Source organism: Stegodyphus dumicola, chromosome 8 (assembly GCF_044657685.1).
Source record: "Stegodyphus dumicola isolate Sdum_Otavi_A_Nest chromosome 8, ASM4465768v1".
Lineage (NCBI taxonomy): Eukaryota > Metazoa > Arthropoda > Arachnida > Araneae > Eresidae > Stegodyphus > Stegodyphus dumicola.
This window is the reverse complement of record NC_140775.1, coordinates 29,852,697-29,872,499: the sequence shown is the minus strand read 5'-3', so window position 1 is coordinate 29,872,499 and position 19,803 is coordinate 29,852,697. Positions and strand designations below refer to the sequence as shown.

The 19,803-nt window shown below is 30.7% G+C and overlaps 2 protein-coding genes across 6 annotated transcripts in view; both read left to right on the top strand.

Moving 5' to 3' along the window:
* ChT (choline transporter) overlaps positions 1 to 19,803 on the top strand; it is a 298,521-nt gene that overhangs the window by 233,620 nt on the left and 45,098 nt on the right. The gene's annotated exons all lie outside the window — the stretch shown is intronic.
* The window catches only part of Cad88C (cadherin 88C), a 298,274-nt gene continuing 290,565 nt past the window's right edge, over positions 12,095 to 19,803 (top strand). For all 4 annotated transcript variants that reach the window (XM_035354905.2, XM_035354902.2, XM_085821698.1 and 1 more), the window contains exon 1: positions 12,095 to 12,323. The gene's annotated coding sequence lies outside the window, so the exon portion shown is untranslated. The remainder of the gene's footprint in view (positions 12,324 to 19,803) is intronic.

Genomic DNA, 19,803 nt, shown 5'->3' with positions numbered 1-19,803 from the left:
AGTCCCATTCTTTAAGTCATTGCATAAATACGGTTCCTTCAAGTTAACTTGCTATAAAAGCAGATAGTAATTTTAGCTTGCTTTAACTCTTTGGGCAAGTTCTTAAGAGTGCAGTTCACTTTGAATTGTTATTTCTGGAAACTAAAATGAAAACAACAAAAGAGCATATTCAACATATTTTGAATTATGAATTCAATTAATAATTTGTAAACAGGAATATTAATGCAATATATAAAGATCGGACAATAAGCGTAATAAATGTGATAGCTGGAGTTGAAAGATCCGCTCAGATTGAACTTTTGATTCAATGAACCGATTCACTTTGTAAGGATCCTAAGTTTTACTAACGTTTATTTTATTTTAAAACTTTACTTCTTATTTTCTACTTCCGGCCAGAATTAAATGCTTTAACTTGTTCATGCAAATTGTCTTGCTAACGCCCAAATACTAAAGTTGTGGCTTTTTGCCAAGAGGGAGAGAAAAGGAGTTTTAAGGAGCAAGCCACTTGCCACTGCAGCTTTACGAGTTTTCTCTCGGTTGCTGGTTGCCTTTAAGGCCAGAGGTTTAGCCCTCTTGATATTTGAGAACGTATTGTCGTTTCAGCAGCTTGGCGTACTACATACGTGCCCTTTTAAATAAAGGCCAGTCTTAGTGATAGGCATTTGTATACTAATTCAAAGTTAGCTTTTAGTTATAGTTAGTAGTTTTATATTCTCACGTTTAGACCACAAGTGGTTAGTCTCTGTATTCCGAAGTTCGGAAGTGCCTGTAAAGTATTGAAAATAAAGGGTTTCGTATACCCTTCCTGCTTGCGTCGTCTGTTATACACAAATCTTGAACATAGCTTAAGTAAGCTCCTTGTTCTTATTCAGGACATACCATGTTTCTGAAGCAAATCAAGAGAAACACAAGTCCTGATAACTTTACTGAAGGAGTGAACAGCTGATTCTAGAAAATGGAGCGGTGGGTCTTTTACAGTTCACGAAGTGCCCTTCGTGAAAGCATGCCAGGAATAGAGATGTGCTCTAAGTTCTGATCACAAGAGTAGCAGATCTGTAAGTTCTTATCACAAGCAGTAGAGTGAATCACAATCTGATTCACTCTACTGCTTGAGCGAGCACCTGATTCTCCCCCCCCCGAAATAAAAGCTGAGCTCTTATTTGAAGGAAAATTCGATTCTCATTTTAGGGAAGGAAGAATATTTATTCTCCCGTGTTAAAATTGAGTTTAATTTTTATTAATTTCCAACATTTTGAAAATGTTGTTATTGTAGAATTTTATTGTTAGTTCTGTATAGAAAAGAGGTTTTAGGGAATCGCGAAACTGCAATTGAAAGAAATGAGCTCTGGAAGTTAGCATTTGACTGAGTTGATGCTTTTGATCTCGCTGCTCGTTCGATTCTTTTTTCTCTTCGCTCCATTATCGCTAACAGATCTTCATTCATTCCCGATGTTTTTCTTTAAGACCATCTTTAGTGAGTGGTGTGTTAAATGAAAGAACTGATTCAATTCAGTTAGGTAACGGTTCTCATCCAATCCCATAAAAGAGTGGTTTTTGTCCACCTCTAGCATCATAGTTAGTTTCAGCAATTCTGAGCTGGAAACCACAGCCAAGAAGACAAGCCTCGTCTTGGAAGATCTGTAGAGCTTGATGAAGACGTCCTCCAAATTCTAATGGAGCAAAGTCGCATCTTAACTAATGAGGAACTATAGCAGATGATAAAGAGGAGTATATTTTAGATTAAAACGCAGCTTTTTTATATCTTATTTTTCAAAAATAAAAAAGCAAACCTCATTATTTAAGGGGTGACTTAATATTTTCCTGCTGTCTATACAAATACATGCTTTTAATTAATCGAGACAGGAGGCAAATGTGGCCCACGTATTAGGTGCCTCCATAATAAGGTGACCACCACATTTATCCTTAGTAGCGGCCAAGCCGAAGTCGGCTGAGGGCCTACCATTGGAAAAAAAAATTAATCGGGACAGTTGTGAGTTTTCTGTATTTCTGAATTGCAATTAATTACGCTATCCCACGTATCTAACATACTTACCCTTTTTGACTGCAACAAAAAAAAAAAAAAAAAAAATCACTGTCACGAATTGTGGTCATTAACAGTTATATTTACTGTGTTTAATTAAGTTATGAAATAATTTACATCCCCAAAAGAACTGCCGTAAATTGCAGGTAATTCATCAAAATATCCATAAGCCTGTAATTATTGTCTTGGCTTAATTGAGAACAGCGCAAATAACTCCATAGACAGCTTAGGTTAAAATTACAATAATTATTTAAGATTAAGTCGTTTCCTGAGAAATTCTTGATGAAAGGTTTGACAACTTTTTAACAGGTACGAGCCTTTAGCTAATTTTACGTGTTCTATTCTGTAATTTATTACCTTTACATAAGATTCAGCCAAAAAGAAAATCAGGGTCTTTTATAACATAAAATATTCTTAAACATCGTAAAAAATACAAAAACTCGATTACCGTATTCGCGAAGCTATACGTTTGAGTACCTAAAATATTTTATAAAATGAATTTAAAATTTTATATTCACGGGAATTTGTTCCCATTACTTAAAATGAAATCGAATCCTTTAGTTTTTTTACTAAAGTTTTTGAAATTTTTAGTTAAATAAATTAATAAACTGATACGTTTAAATGAATACGTGGATAAAATTGCGAATGGATTACACAACGTAATTTTTTATACATTTCTTTAATTACTATTTAATATTCAATCAGAGGAAATTTCTTGTAAATTGAACTTTGTGCTTTACATGAAATTTAATTTGAAGCAAAGAGGATTTGAAATTGGTGACAAGTGTGGTGCTAGTTTTGGCAATACCTAGGAAAACGTCACATAACTTACTGTTTTGGAACTGGATTAGATTATTTACATTATGGTAAAGCACGTGAGAGCTATCAGGTTAATCGGAAGGATGTTATCATGGAGGGATTTTAAAGTAAACCGGCTTTTATTCACGTGAAGAAACCCAAGAAAATTCCTATGCAACCAGCCTGCTTTCTGGGATTTGAAGCTGTGTCGAACTCACAGTGTTAACCCTTCGAGCGTTAAGGGTTCAGCCCTAAAATTTCAAAGTTCTTCGAAATGTCATGAATAAATGGTATTTTCTTGAGTGTAATTAAAAAAAACCCACTCTGTCACTTTGTACCTTGATTACTTTTCGTCCGATATACATCCAACCCGAAATCAGATATATTAAAAGCTGGTGGAAATCGATTCGACTAATTGTAAGGGTGCGTTGTAGATAAATTAAAGATATACTATTCTGCTTAGTAGAGACACTAATAAGTCACTGCATGATAAATGTATGTAGCACATTGTAACCTTAGGTCTCATTTAATTTATTAACCAGTTATTTTATGTTAAACTACTTTCCTTTCCTCCTCATTTTCCATTTTCCTGCCAGAATGTAAATTTCTATTATTATTCGTTATTCAAACGAGGTAAAAAGAGGGTAGCATTTAAGGAAGGTTTTAAAGACTAGAATCACAGCGTGCTCTGCCTGTTGAAGACCACTCTACTAATTTGATTTTCTTGAAAGTAGCATTCTGTGGCGTTGCATTATTCTTGGCATTATACTTGTTACGCCAATATTAGGTCAGATCCAACTTGCGCGTTACTCTATTTATGTAATCGGTAGGCTAACTCATCTTTTACTTAGTTAAGTCACTTTCATAACCTTTAACTTAAGCCATAAATGGTGGCTTCTGTAAACACGAGTGGTGCCATCTGTTAATTTTTATTCGAGTTAAATTAAAAGGATCCTTTAAGCCATTTTCCCTGTCTGTGCGGTATTTTAAATGGACACAGTGATAATTCACTTTCAGTGAATCAGATTTCAGTCCTAAGACGTTTCGTACAGTTTAGGCTACCAAGAATACGAGACTTTTATAACCATAATGCAACAAAAAGTAATGATGGTCTCTGAATCTCTGGATCTGGGATAATGCGATAGAAACTTTATGATGAATGAAAGTTTAAGCGGGAATTATTAATTATTAGTTCATTACCTGCTCCACCAATAGGCACTACACGGAAGAGGAGGGATGCCTCGTGAAGGTCTTTTTAGGAACTGGAAACTGGCCCACATCCATGTTACACATGGAGAAATCCACGAAAATACCCGTGCAGCCAGCCCGTTCTCCGGGACATGAATCCTGGAACGAAATATTAGTGTTTAGCGGCTTTTACCATCGATCGCTGGTGGGCCAATAAGCATGAATGAAGCTTGGTAATTTCTTTAGACCTGTTTCCAAAGAAATTGAGCATATTAAATCTGTAACTCCAAAAAGTAATTTTTATCGATGAGTGTTGCCAAAAAGAAGAGAGAGATTCTAAAAAAAAAATGCTCTCTTTTGTATTACCCATAACGCCTGCCAGCAGCCGAGTAGTAAAGTCGCTGAATACTGGTAGTTCGATCTGGAGTTCGAATTCCGGCTGGCTGCATGGGCGCTTTCGTGGTTTTCCCCCATGTGCAACGTGTATACGAGCCAGTTTTCCTTACAAGGTTTCCTTAGCCTTCCACGAAGGCAAAATAAACCAACCAACTATTATCCACTACAACTAACAAAGCAGCGAATCACAAAACATCTCAAATTTTCTTTGTCTAGCAATTCCATTTTCTAAAATTTAACAGAGAAGGAAAAGAAAGAAAGAGAGACAGAAAGAAAAAATAAATAAAATAAGCAAAAATAATTCCTGCTTATCATACATAACTAACCAGCCACAGGAATAATATTCACTTTAAGAATAAACAAGAAACTAAAATTGATGAGTATATCTTAAATAATTTAAGCACTGTAGTAAATAAAATTAAATGAAAGAAAAAAAACTTTCAGGCAGTAGAGAAAAGATTTTGAATTACCAATTTTCTGACGCTGTTAAAATTTCAAGAGTTTCAATGATAAAAACTAGCGGTATTTCAATTTTTAAGAACTTTGAAATTCGTCATTAACAACCTTTTCTTTTCCTTGCAGCTTTCTATTTAAATAACAATTCCTGGTTCTTTCCTCAAAACAGCTAAATTTTTCTTAACTTGTTTTTGATATTGCTGTTTTTTAAGAGTTCCCCTTTCCAAAGAAAAAAAAGTCTTTCTATTGAGAAATGCGTTGCAGAAGTCAAAAGGATAATTTATGCTCAAGAATCTGGTATTAGCGGAAAAAAGAAATAAATTATTTTAAAATATTTTAAATTTACACGTGAAAAGGAAGGAAAAAAGATATTTCACATTTAGCACATATAATTTGTCCTCTGTAATTAGCTTTTCATTTTACGAAATTACCTTAAGGATTTCTTCTCAGATCAAATTAATGAACCTGTTTTATTTACTATAAGTAAACTCTATTATCTTTTTGCATTGAATAATTTCCTCGTTATTTAAATTTTTTTCCTCAAATAGTATTTGAACATAAAAGTTATTTGCCTTTAGACTGAACAATTGAAAGGTGCAACAATTTGAAAGGTGTTACGCCGTTTATAGTAAACCCATCAACGCAAAGTCTCATTTGTAGACTAATAGCCCGTTTTTGGCTGATAATAACAAATAAAATACCTCTGGATGATTTATAATTAAATGTAACCATATAGAGCAGCGGTTCTAAACCGGTTGTACGCAAAAGAAAAATATGTTGTATGCAAAGAAACTAAGAATTTTAACTATTAAATTAAAAAATTAAATACCTCAACATCCTGTTTAATTTTTTTTTCTCTAACACTCGTAAATTTATACGATTTGAGTTTTGTTCATGGTCAATGACCGCTCACAGACTTTAGCAAAATAATCCGTTTTTATTTTCACAAATATTCTTTTAGTCGTAAACATAACAAAATTTGTCATAAATGATGTTTTTAAAAGAAGTAATAGAAATGGATGTTCCATTTCATAGGAAATAAAAATAAGTTCCTGTAAAAAGATAATAGTATCTCATTAATTCGAGAGTTGATCGATGTATTAGGGCTGTCCTGATGTTTATACTTTATGTCGCCACCATTTCCGGACTCATATTGCTCTATTTTCAATTAGGATAACGTTTTACTTTAATTTGTTGTTTCTAACAGCAGGTATTTTGTCTTCTTGTTGCATTGTATTCCTTACTTTTCTATGCGATTCGAGACTAGCGTTATTTGTTTTTGAAGAACTTGTAATATATTGTTACTTTTTTTCTGACACCAGTTAGTAGTTACGTTATTTTCTACCTTCACCTTCGTACCGGGTTCGTGTGAATTTGGAGTGAATAACGACGACAGCACTTGATGGAATATCGAAACACACTTTATTTACCAGTATTAATCAGGACAGCTCCAAAATAACTTTTACAGTCTTCGAACTGTTATAAGCAAGCTGACACATTCAGCGACACAGCCTTCACACTGCCAGGCAATAACGGGGGAGACAGCTTCCCTCCAAAGCACCAGAGTACTGCTCCCGACTCTGCTCGGTCGTTCTCGGAACTCCATGTACTCTCGAGACTCTCCACGCTACAACTCGCGAAGCACTCGACGACACTCAGAGCACAGCTCACGACTCTTCGGTTCAGTCGTTCCCGGAGCTTAACACACTCTCTCGACGATGCACTAACCGCGATACACTAAGAGACACTTCGATGTACTCGACGACACACTCGGCACTCGCTGGCCGGCTGTCAACTCGATCGTCTCCGCACGGACTAACTAGAGGAGACACACTCACTCGCCCTCTCGACGAGGCACTCTCTAACTGACTGCGGACCAGCAGGGTTTATATAGCTTTCGGCTTGTGTTCGAGAACATTCTGGGCTAAACCAGTAAGAATTCGTTCCAAAAGGTTCTCCATCCGTCCATCATATATCGCCAATTCTGCCGCCAAATGTCGCCAAATGAGCGATTGCTTGCCAGATGTGGCAACCCTGTTTTCCTTGCTATTTTATGGCAACCCTAAAACTGCTTTGCGGGGAAACCATCTTACCGCGTCTGTACATTTCGTAACAATATTGTACATTTTAATATTTGTGAAAAAAGAATTTAAAAAAAACTAAATTTTCAAAATAGAAAAATTGATAGAATTGACTACGCAGAAAAGGGATGACTCACGGGTGATGGATACAGGACAATCCACTAGCACTAGGAATGTTGAAAAGAAAAGAAAAAATTGTTTATAAGAAGTATAATGAACATTATTTATCATTTGCGTTTACTTGGAATGGAGATGAAATAGACTCTCAGCCTCAGTGTGTTGTTTGCGGAGAAGTATTATCCAGTCAAAGTATGAAACCATCGTTTCTTAAAAGACATCTTGAATCTAAGCACTCCGCTTTAAAGGATAAATCTGAAGAATATTTTAAGAGGAAATTATTGAAGTTCAAAAATAGTAAACAACTAATAAAAGTTTTTGCTACTTCAAGTGAAAATGCTCTGGATGCTAGATACCTAGTAAGCATAAGAATTGCCAAGACTGGGCAGGCTCACACTATTGGAGAAAACCTTATATTACCAGCAGCTAAAGGTATCGTTTTAACATTATTGAATGCAATATTCAAACAATAAACGTAATAATATTTCGTTATCAAATGATACGAAATTCATGAAATGGCAAATTCCATAAAAGAGACACTTATGCAAAAAATAAAACACAATGAGTATTTGGCATTGCAATTGGACGAAAATACTGATATAACGAACTCTCTGCAATTATTAGTTGACATACGTTTCGAAGAAAATAAGGGAATTGCCGAAGGAAATTAATTTTGTGAATCTCTTCATGATAGAGCAACTGCAAATGAAATTTTCAAAGTAATTGACAATTCTGTGTCTGAGAATGATATTCGCTGGTATAAGTGCATTATCGTATGCAGTGGCGGAGCTCGGGTTTCATAGGAAAGCATTCCGGTGTTATTTCTTAAATAAAGAAAGTCGCACCCGAACCTAAATTGACTCACTGCTTCATTCATCGCGAAGCTTTAGTAGCCAAAACAATCCTCGAAAACCTGAAAATCGTTTTTAATCAAGCTTTGAAAATTACTAAATTTTTAAAAAAACCGAGTTTCAAATTCAAGAATGTTTACGATTTTATGCCAAAAGATGGGCAGTGAACACGAAACGTTTTTGTTACGTTGGTTTGTAGTAAGGTGGTTTTCCAGAGGCAAAGTTTTAAATCGTCTTTTTGAATTTCAATCAGAAATCCAAATTTAGCTCTGTGATTCAAAGTTGGAATTGCAAAAATGTTTATTTAGAGAATTATGGTTCCCGCATTTAGCGTATTGAGCTGATATTTTTGAAAAGCTGAATGAATTAAATTTAGAATTACAAAGTGTTAATTTGTTTGTTAGATAAAATAAATACAACGATTAAAAAAACTTGAGTTAGAATTGGATAATGATATTTTAAGCTTTTTACCACTTTTAGAAAGTTTTCTAAGCAAAAATAATTTGAAACCAAAAGAAGAATTAGCATTCGACATTGAAAATCATTGTTTTTCATTGATAAATTATTTCAACATGTATTTGTTTTGAATTTGGAAAGGACCCATCCAAACTCCCGAGGATCTTATAAAAGGAATCCATTTTGTTCAAATGTACTTGAAATTTTATCTCATGAAGTAGAAGAAACATTAATGGAAATTTCTTGTGATTGAACTGAAGATTTAAAAAATAACACACTTGTTAACGTTTCGCTGAACCGTAAAAACGAATGTAAAGGCATTTTAAATAAAGCTATTAAGATTTTACTGCCATTTTTCACAACCAATATGTGTAAACAAGAATTTTCTTTCAATGTTATATTTGGAAAATCATAACAAAATTAAAAAAGGATCTTAATTTATAGCTAAATTTAAGTGAAATATGACCAGACATAAAGAAATTAATCTTTCTTAAACAAGTCCAAATTTCATACTAAATTTTAGGCCCACCAGCGGCCGAGCGGTAAAGTCGCTGAACACTGGTAGTTCGGTCCGAGGTTCGAATCCCGCGAACGGGCTGGCTGCATGGGTGTTTTCGTGGTTTTCCCCATGTGTAACGTGTATACGATCCAGTTTCCCTTAGAAAGGCATCCCTCCTCTTAGGCAGATAGCCCTAGTGTGCTTTGCCATAAATAAATACACACACATACTAAATTTTAGAATTAAAGTATTATAGCGTAAGTTTTGATAATTAAAATGGTAACCAATTTTTAATTTAATATTTTTATGCTTGCGTATTTAATGCAAATAGCCAATAGGTTGTGTAAATGGCAAAATATACTTTTTTTAATATTTCTATTGAGAAACTGAAAAATAATTGTTGTAAAATTCAGTGGTGGAACTAAAATGTTTCAGTTTTTGTGTAGATGGCACTCGTTAGTCAAAAGCTTGAGAATCACTGATATGAGTATCAAGTACAATACTGAACTAGGAAGAGAAGATACATTACATATATGTTTTAAATCAAAGCATAATATAATTTGTCATTAACGAACGGAATTACTTTCTGAAACGTTAAAAAAAACGTGGAGCATTGCAGTTTTTCATATAGTGTTCATGCATTTATTTATTTTGAAACTTCATAAAGATAGTATAGAATTCTATCAAAAATAAACATTTTAGCATATTCAAATCAGTCTGAAGTTTAAAGAGATGATTCTTTGCAGAGAAGATATTTTTTGCTCTTTGTGAAATGATTGATTAATGATAAATACTTTTTTAATATTAAACAGCACTTATAAAAATAATTCATTTAGTTATTTATTTTATTTAAATCATCTGAAAATAACCTGGGTCAGAAAGGAATCGCCTGCAGCAAAGGAAAACTGGTTCATCATTTTTCTTGCCATAAAGCTCTTAAATTTCATCTTAGAAAAATGAAAATGTAATAATTTAAATAAAAAGAAAATATGTGTTCAGTGTAAAATATCGGTTATTCTTACTTGAAGGACTAAACAAGTTTTACTTTTTTATTTATTATTTTTGGTCCTGAAGCTAAATATTTGATCATTCTCTTCGCTGTTGACTGTTGATGGTGTTGAAAATTTCTCAGAGAAAAATAGCTTTCTGAAAGAAAATATTTAAAAACAAGTAAAAATACTTTTTTAAATATATCTTATAACGCTTATGGATTATATAACTAGAAGCTTAATATTCCCAATTTTAAACATATAAAAATTAGCACCTTGAATCTTTTCTAAAGTAAACGTTTTAAGTATTCCATTTACATTTGCTTTACAAATAGTTGTGATCTTTAGCTTCGAAACAAAGAATAATTAAATTAAACATTTTGAATTTTTTCAGTATTTTCGAAAACTGAGTTAGTATTTTTGTGTGTTAACACTTCGTTTAAAATTTTTCAATAAGCAAGCCATAAGAACAAAATAAATAAATAAATAAATAAATAAATAAATAAATAAATAAATAAATAAATAACCAAATATTTTGAACCATTTTTTGCAAATCCAAGCAGTAACAAATTTTATAAGGTAAGATATTCGGATTTGCTCCGGATATCTTCATCAATTTACATTCCAAATATAAATAGTAAAGCGAACATTAAAAAAATATTATAACACTTTGTAAACGAAAATATTGATCAACTGAATGTGTCCCGCGCCACACGCATTTTTTCAGCTCGCGTTTTCTAATATAAGTTATTATTTAACTTTTATACTCTTTCATAACTTAAATAAAATAAACAGCAAATAAAATATTTAACTAAAGAGGATGTATTATTTATTCTTAAACAGCAATACTTCTTTGTAATTTGAAAAAGGGCTTAATCGAAGAATCTAATTTTTTAAGAACTTAATTCAGTTATATTTATAATTTTTTTTCCACGCCTCCAAGAAGTTTAGCTTGTGATGAAATTGTGTCCGATGTAAATAAACGATGTTTCCAGTTGATAATAAAAAAAGAGCTTTAATTTTTCTTAGATGTAATAAAATGCGTTATTGAATGCAGCAAAAAATTCATTTTAGCTGAAGTTCTTAATAATGTTTTGCAACATTACTAACTAAAAACTATTAACCAACATTTTTATACAATGAGCGTCATTAATGAACTAGTTTGTTAACTAATTTTCTAACTCTATTTCTTGTATGCACTATCCTTTTAGCATTAAAATAAATTACTTTTCATAAATAATTAAATTTCGGGGGTATGAAGAATAAATTTTTAATAAAAATTAATTAAATTCTGTCGATATTAAAAGTTATAATGAAGTTATGTAGTAACACATAGACTGTAGTAAGATTTTCATATTTATATTCTTTTATTTTTTTCAGACGGTAATATATAATTGTTAATATTTTGATTTATTTGTTTGTTTACCGTTTTACATTCAAAAAGAAATAAACACCGAAGCTTTATTCACTTATAATTTAGTTTATGAGTTAGCAATAATAGTATTATTGTTGTTTAAATAGAAAATTTAAATATTTTATGTCCTAATTAAAAAAATAGATACTGGTAAATTACTTTTGAGGTGTTATGCATTTCAAACGGCATCTTTTATCAATTAATTAATTTGCTGATTTTTAAAGTTCATTCTAAAATATCGTTCTGTGTCTTTATGTTTAAGATAAAATTACATGTTCAAAATAATGTTTTGGTTCAAAGATGATGATCTCACATTTAACACTACACTACATTATTGAAGACGTTCGAAAATGGCATGAAAGGTACTTAAGTCGTAAATATAATATTCTGATATAAAACCAAGTAAACATACAGTCTTATTGTCTGTTTCAAGAAATAAAGGGTAAAAATCTTAATATTTATTTCCTTAATATTACTGTGTATTTATGACATTTGTGTAAACTTTATCTGGTTTTAAACCCAATATTAGAATACTAGTTTAATTAGAGCATATTATGGATGTATAGAAAAAGGGTTCTGAGCGAAAAAATAGTTTTGTTTTATAATACGAAAAGTTCTTTAACACGAAATCAACTTCTGAATGATTCTCCTCTTCATCATTGTTCAGCTCTCTAATGTTCGCTGTCAACGCGCTAGAATTTGTTTCGAATTTCCCTCCGCGCCAAAAAGTAAAGTTGGCGTCATGACGCCACCGACAGGAACTAAGCTCCCTTGCGACCTGGCAACCCCAGAAGTTTAGAATCGCGGTGTTTTTTCTACCCGTTTGATGGTGCTCGTGGTACATAATATGATCGTGGAACTGAAGACTTCGATGGTAGCCGATGAAGAACTAGTTGCCATCAAGACGAGATCAAGCGCAGAAGTCACTCCTTTTCCCAAGTGTGGTTTTTCTTCTCGTCAACTTCCCGCTCAAGAGCATTGAACGCACTGGACGTTTGGGATTTACGGTAGCGCTGGACAAAGCGAGCAATGACCAGGTACGTCTGTTCAGTGAGATACTCTGTTTGTGATTAGTACTAAGGGTTACGAAAATGGCATAGAAACTTTTCTTGGTGGAATTTCCATTTGATCAGCTTTGAACTTGAAATATTAATTACGTTTTAAATTAGGAAGAATATGAATTCATCTCCATATACCATTACAACTTAAAAAAGAACTGTGTGCTTACATATGATCTATTTCCCCTTGCATCTGAAATTTTGCAATTGCACATTTATTTACAAGTGAACAGGAATTAAGAAAGTTTAATAAAAATTTATTTGTATAAATTGTGATTTAAAAGCGCAGGGGACAAGTGTTATTCTCTATATACGATAAACAATTCCTTCATAATAAATGAAAATTCCTTTTGAGGCGCTGGCAATAATTCCTTGAGACTAAAAATATCTTCACAAAATCAAACATATTTGCAAAATTAATTATATAACTATTCTAGAGGGAGTTTACAATAATAACAAGAAGCTCTTATAGAATTATAGCTAGCTTATATTCAGTCATATTGTTGAAGAATTTTTAAGCACTTAATAATCATGCCATTTTGACTTTTGAAAGTTTAACCTCAATATTGTAAATTTCTGAAAGTTTAAATGATAATTACGAGAAACTACTAATAACAAAATCCTTACTAATTAAAATTCAATTAAATAACTAAATTCTATAAATATTATTAGTCAAAGATGAAATTTTAGGAAATAATTGGTATTAGTTACAGGAGGCATATAATAACTGGTTCATTATGAATTACTTCTAGACACCTAGCTTAGTATTAATACCTAGAAAACTTGATTACTCACAGAAAAAATGATCAGTTTTTCTGTTATTAATAAGAGATGCAATTTAATAGAATAATAGTGATATGCATATGAATTTTTTCCTGTATTCTTTTAAGTTAAGTGATTCAAAAATTAACTTCGAGTTAATTTTTTTAATTTTGTAAAATATAGTAACTTTGTAAAGATATGAAAACGATATTTGTCTATTTCAAAATTCTCTTTATAACATTTTCATTATTTAAAAAACAAGTCTATTCAACTCTTTTTTTAAATTCTTCTTATAGCATAAAACTGAATTGATTTAATATATATAATGAATAATTTCAAATATTCGTATTACATGGTACAGAAAAAATATATCGTTCACCAAAAGAAGAAAAAGTACTTAAAAATGACTCAATTTTTAAAATACATAACGTAATTTTTCCTCAAAAACAATTTGATAACTGAAAATAATTCGACATTAATCTAATAATTTTATATCCTTAGATGCTTTTTTTAAATATTAAGTACTTTAGTTAAGTTTTTGCAATTTTAAATTATGTAAATCGTAGAATGAAATCAGTTTGAAGCAAAAGTTATTATTTCGTTAATACTGGGCAGAAAAAACATCATTTCTTTAGTACCCATAAACCATTATAAAATCCCACTATTAAGTTCCGCCTTTTACAAGGATTATTACTATTATCAACTATGATCTAAAAAAATTCAGGAATATTTTTGACACGCGTATTTTTTTACAAAAGTTATTATTTCGTTAATACTGGGCAGAAAAAACATCATTACTTTAGTACCCATAAACCATTATAAAATCCCTTTTATTAAGTTCCGCCTTTTACAAGGATTATTACTATTATCAACTATGATCTAAAAAAATTCAGGAATATTTTTGACACGTGTATTTTTTTAAAAGAAAGGAAAAAAAGAGAAAAAGAAAGGATCGTTCTTTATCTAAAAATTATTAGTTATTTCCAATAAAATGTAGTTAGCCTTACATGCTCTTTCTTAACTAGTTTAAATTTATGTATTATTTTACTATAAATGGGGATGAGGACTAAGCTTGATATACAATATTACCAGCAATTCCAAGAATTACCTTAAAAATGAAATAAAATGGACAATTTTCTGTACATTCACTGCAAAAATTCCGAACATAATTTCAGCAACCGGGCATTGTTTAAAATTATTTTCCTTAAAATTTAATTATCTTCCAAACAAAATTTATTGACAGATTTCCTATCAAAATTATTTTCGTTAAAATTTATTCAGAATGCAATATTTATGCGAAATTTTATTTTTATTCAGAATGCAATTTACTGAAAGATTTCTTTCAAAATAATTTTCAATTTATTTTCATTTTCAAAATTATTTTTATTAAAATTTATTTTTGTTCTAAGGTGTTTACTGACAGATTACGTTGGCTTCTTCTTACATTTCTAGTATTTTTATGTAGCTACATTAGTTCTAATAATTTCGATAATATTTAATAACCATTATTCAAATTCTTTACTCAAGCACTAACCTGTCACATAAAACTGCTTCTAAAAATTCATAAAGCAATTAAAAAATTCTAAATTGTTTTGGCAACCGAGGAACAACTCCATTTTTCTCCCATGTGATATTTTTATTGCAGACGAAAGCTATAAAATTCACCAAAATAAAAAAGCGTTATTTTGCTTTTGTTTTGTCTCGAGGTAGAAGACTTCACGTGATAAAAAAATGTAATTCTGAATTCCCAGTGATGCTTAGTAGAATATCATGCTTGTTTATCATATATAATAGACTCTGTGAAGATTTATAGTTTATTGAAAGTCGTTCCTTCTCCCTATTTTAATGTAACGTTAGTATTTATTATAAAATTCGTTGCGTTATGGAATATTTTTAGCCCAAAAAGGAAGTTAGTCCCAAATGGGAGATTAGTCTCAAAACGGCATTTTGCTTGAATCACCTTAAATCGCGTATCAGTTTTCAAATTGTTGCCACCAAATATCATCGCCTTGTATTATATTTAAAGAAATTAAATAATGAAGAATCTGCATGAATGTATACCAACACTTAACGCTAGATCGGGAATTCTAAACGTGTACTGCTATGTTGCTTTTATAATTTTTGTAGAGTGTAAAAAACCTTAACAATCCCTTTTGGGCAACCGTTAAAATCTGAAACATTTCAGACTTTTCTTTATTTTTTAAAAAATTTACTAGTATATTTTCTATTATTAGCAAAAAGGTATCAGTAGCAATATTGGGAATTTATATGTAAGAATGCAGTAACTTTCTTATAGATGCATAGATTTTTTTAATCCAGAATTTTTCGAAAATTACAGTGGATAAAATCTAATTTTAATAATAATGAGTGTAATTTCAGATGTTAAAAACTGAAGTCATACAAAAAAAGTTCACGAATAAAAGTAAATAATACTCAAAAAATGTAATATAATATTAATATATTTATTCAGTTGTTACTGCTATTTAAATAGAAATATGCAATAAGCACTTTTTAATTATATCCTACCTATAAAATCTGAAATTAACAGAATATTTTTTGATGTTCTGCATGTATCAGATGATCAGAAATCCATTGCAGAATAATTAGGTTACATAGATAGTTTCCTATTTAAGTACTACCAAGAAACCTATTCAGTTACGTAAACAGTTGCATTATATTGCAATAAACTTCGTTAATACCATTTCATAGCAAATCAAATCTCGATATATAATTTATATTCTATCTATTAGATGTGAAAGTAATAACTAGGAATAGTTTGGAAGATAATCTTTAATAATGTATCAGTTCGCCTAATAATACGTAGGCACATGAATGAATAGAATTATTACTTTCCAATCAATTCTTGTAATAGCACATGAATATTTATGGTCTGATTAGTCTTAAATTGCATTCTTTCAGATCGATGATACTCAGATCTTTATTAGCATTTTGAAATCCGCCCTTTGCGAAGCCTATTAGCTAACTAGAGCTTTTAAAGACTGATTCTTGAATAACAGGAACCAGTTTATTGAAATATTTATTCCAAATGTTTATTACAAAGTAATATCGATAGCTTTTAATAACCTCTTATGCGCTTATGACTGAGTAGTTAGAACTATGCAGATATTATATATGATATAAAAATAAAAATTCCTGCCATCTTTATCAAAACAAGTAAAATAAAAAAAAAAAATTTCAATTTTTCAAAAGTCAATTCCTACTAAGGTCAAGAAAGAAAAATTTTTAAAATACAAAAATAATAATAATAATAATAATAATAATAATAATAATAATAATAATAATAATAATAATAATAATAATAATAATAATAAATAAATAATAGAAAAATTTTTGTTTATTTTTAATAGGTGAAAAAACTGTATTAACATCAAGTGTCATCCACTACAAGTTTAAAAAAATGTATTTGAACGTGAGTGGATGAATAAAAAGCAGTTTATTAACGCTTGAAAATTAATTAATTAATAACTAATTAAATAGAAAAATTTAAAGTCATTTTCCAGTTAGGTCAACAAAAAAAATCTTGAAAATACAAAAAAAAAAATAATTAATTAAAAATTTAAAGAAATTTCAATATGTGAACAAACTTTATTAACATCAAGTGTCATTCACTACAAGTTTAAAGAAATGTATTTGAACTTGATGAATAAAAAGTATTTTATTAACGATTGAAAATTTGAACAAGATGTACAAGATGTAGGGAGAATGTGAGCTAATACTGGGAATTTAATAAACATTCCCCCCCCCCAAATGGCGGGCCCTGAGCTGCCTTCGTCTTGGCCACAACCAATTGGTGGTCATTTTATTTTGGAGGTACCTAAAAGGTGGGCCACCTTTGCTTTCTATAAAGGGATGGACAGTTACAACCATGCCTTCTCCGGAATTCGAGCCCGGGCCCTGTGCTATCGCAGTCGGCTCCCTTAACCACTATACCATGGGCAGCATAAACCGAAATATAGAAAAAGCAATAATAAAAAACAAATAAAAACCCTTTCATTCATTCAAAAATCTGTAAATTACAAACGAAGAAAGCTGCTTTCGTTTTAAAATACCAAAAACAAATAATTTTTCACCTGTGATCGTTCCCTACTCTTATACTTCTATACCAACCAAACGAGATTTATTCAAGTAAATTCAAGCCTTTGAATTATGGGCAAAATTAAGGAGGGCATCGGGAGATTCAAATAGAACAAGATAATCGAATGAGGCTATGGACAGTCGGGGGACTGTATTTTACAAGGGCCCCAAAGGCGACTGTTCTTGTTTTTGTGAGCTCAGAAGATGATTGTGAGGAATTATAGAATGCTTTATTCTGGGGGTAGGATGACGCGCTGTGACGTAATAAGATCTTTCTTCTAAATGGAACCTTTTGACAATAATAGAAGTAAATATTTTTGTGAATTGGTATTTTGATACTTGCTTATATTCTGTAAAAATTTCTATAATATCTGACGCATTCTATGAAATTGATGTAAATAACCCTATAATTTATGCAGTGCAACTTTTAAGCGTATGATATACTGTTCACTTGTAGCAACACAGGATTGCAATGTATTTCCTTCAAGGGCCTTGTATGTCCATGTAACTCAACAACAGTTATTCAAATTATGTTGCTTACACACCCGGGCCTTGGCTGTGGGTACAGATGGTCAATTTTTTCCTGCAGAGGACACGCAATAATAGCCTAATAATATAATAGCAGACCTGTTGCCGTCATGGGTGCGCAGACTGCAGAGAGAGTAGAAGTCTTTCAATATTATCACTGCAGTCCATCATTCAGTATTAAAGATCAAAGAATTTCAGTATGGAAGTATTCGTGCAACTAAAAGGCATTCAGTTGATGATTATAGCACACCAAAAAAATTAAAAGTGTAATAAATTTATAAGTTTTAAAAACAATTACCCTATGTTATAACCACGTTTTTATTAGAATTCATTAACGATATAATTATAATTCATAAAAAAATCTGAAAACTTTCAGATTTTATATTACAAAAGTATTTAAAAACAACATATCTTTAAAATTTCCGATAAACAGTCTGGCGTGCTGGAAATAAAAAAATATTTTGTTCTGTACAGCGTGTTGCCACTGCTTGCTTTGAAATCGTTGAGTTTCTTAGTCAAAAAGTCGTTAAAGTTTAAAAAATATGAAATAGATAATAAAACAATTTCGAAATGCCTATATTCGGCTGGAGGACTACGTTTTTCAAAACTTGCTGTTCTAGGTATGTCATTTTTTTCCAGTGCGTGAAACATACTACATACCGTCATGCAGATTCTTCATTATTTAATTTCTTTAAGAGTTAAAAAACATTAAAAGATCCAATTATCAGTAATAAAACCCGAATTTTACCAAGTAAATTAATATTTGAACTACATAAAAGTGAAAAACGTAAGAGAAAAAGAGGGACATAGATGTGAAAGAAGAAATAAAAACTAAAATGCTAAAACAACTATGGAACAAGAAAGTAAACAAGGGAAGTTAAGTTGTAGTTTCTTTAGATATAATACAGGGCGATTATATTTTGTGGCAATAATTTGAAAAATGATAGAGCCGTTTATAATGATTCGACGCAAAATGCCGTTTCGTCCGGGCTAATAATATAATTATAATTATAAATTCATAAATGGTTTAACTATATATATTTATTTTATTTCACTAACGATCTAATCATTTTAAAAAGTTTCCAGTAGTTTTCGGTTTATTATTATTGTTATTAAAAATAAATTTTTAATAATTAACTTTCAGCCGAATTTTTTTAATGCAACATTTACTGCTTCCATTTGCAAAAACTAATAATCGCACTTTTATTGCAATTTGTTGAAATATTACTTGTGTCGAACAAGAGGGGGGGGGAATATTTTGAAAATCGGTGCAGTGAAAATTTTTAAAAAATTCGGTAGTTTTTAAATGTGATAACGTCCATAGTTATCAAAAATTGGTGATAATTTTTGTTTTCAAAACAAATTCGAGTCAAAGATACAGGCTTAGGCACTGGACTCAGAGATAAAAACTGCTCTGAGAAAAACGTATTTTACGCTTCCGCGAAACCTTGAAACGTGAGAACGTTTCAAGGCTAAGTAAGTAAGAGAGGCGAAAAATAGATAAGAGAAAGGGGAACCAAACTTCCCAGATCGCCTCAGTGGAGACCTCTAAATTTTTAAAAGTTCTTTTGTATGTAAAACTGAATTTTATTATTTGTGAATCTTCAGTATTCACTCCAGAATGAAAGAGAAGGAAATTATTTTTTTAAAATAAATGTAGAATTTTAAAGAATTAATACAGGCGATATACAATATACTTTAGGGTATTATTTATATTTACTGACTAAATATGCAATATTTTATTCTATGCTTACTTGTACTAAATGCATTAAAAATAATGAATTTTGTCTAAACACTTTAATATTTAATGTTATGCACAAATATAAATTTCTTAAATGATTTTTAAAAACAGAAATAAATAATAACTTTTAAACATCTTCATTGTTAATTAATAATTTATTATATGAACTAGTAGTGACAAAATAATATTTATCGTTAATTATTATTATGACATGATTAGTAACTGTTATTATATTATTAATAATGATTATATAATAGTAAAATCTGATTATTAAAATTTATGAAAAACTCGAAAATTGAAAAAAAAAAATTGTTAAAAAACAAATGTCAACTC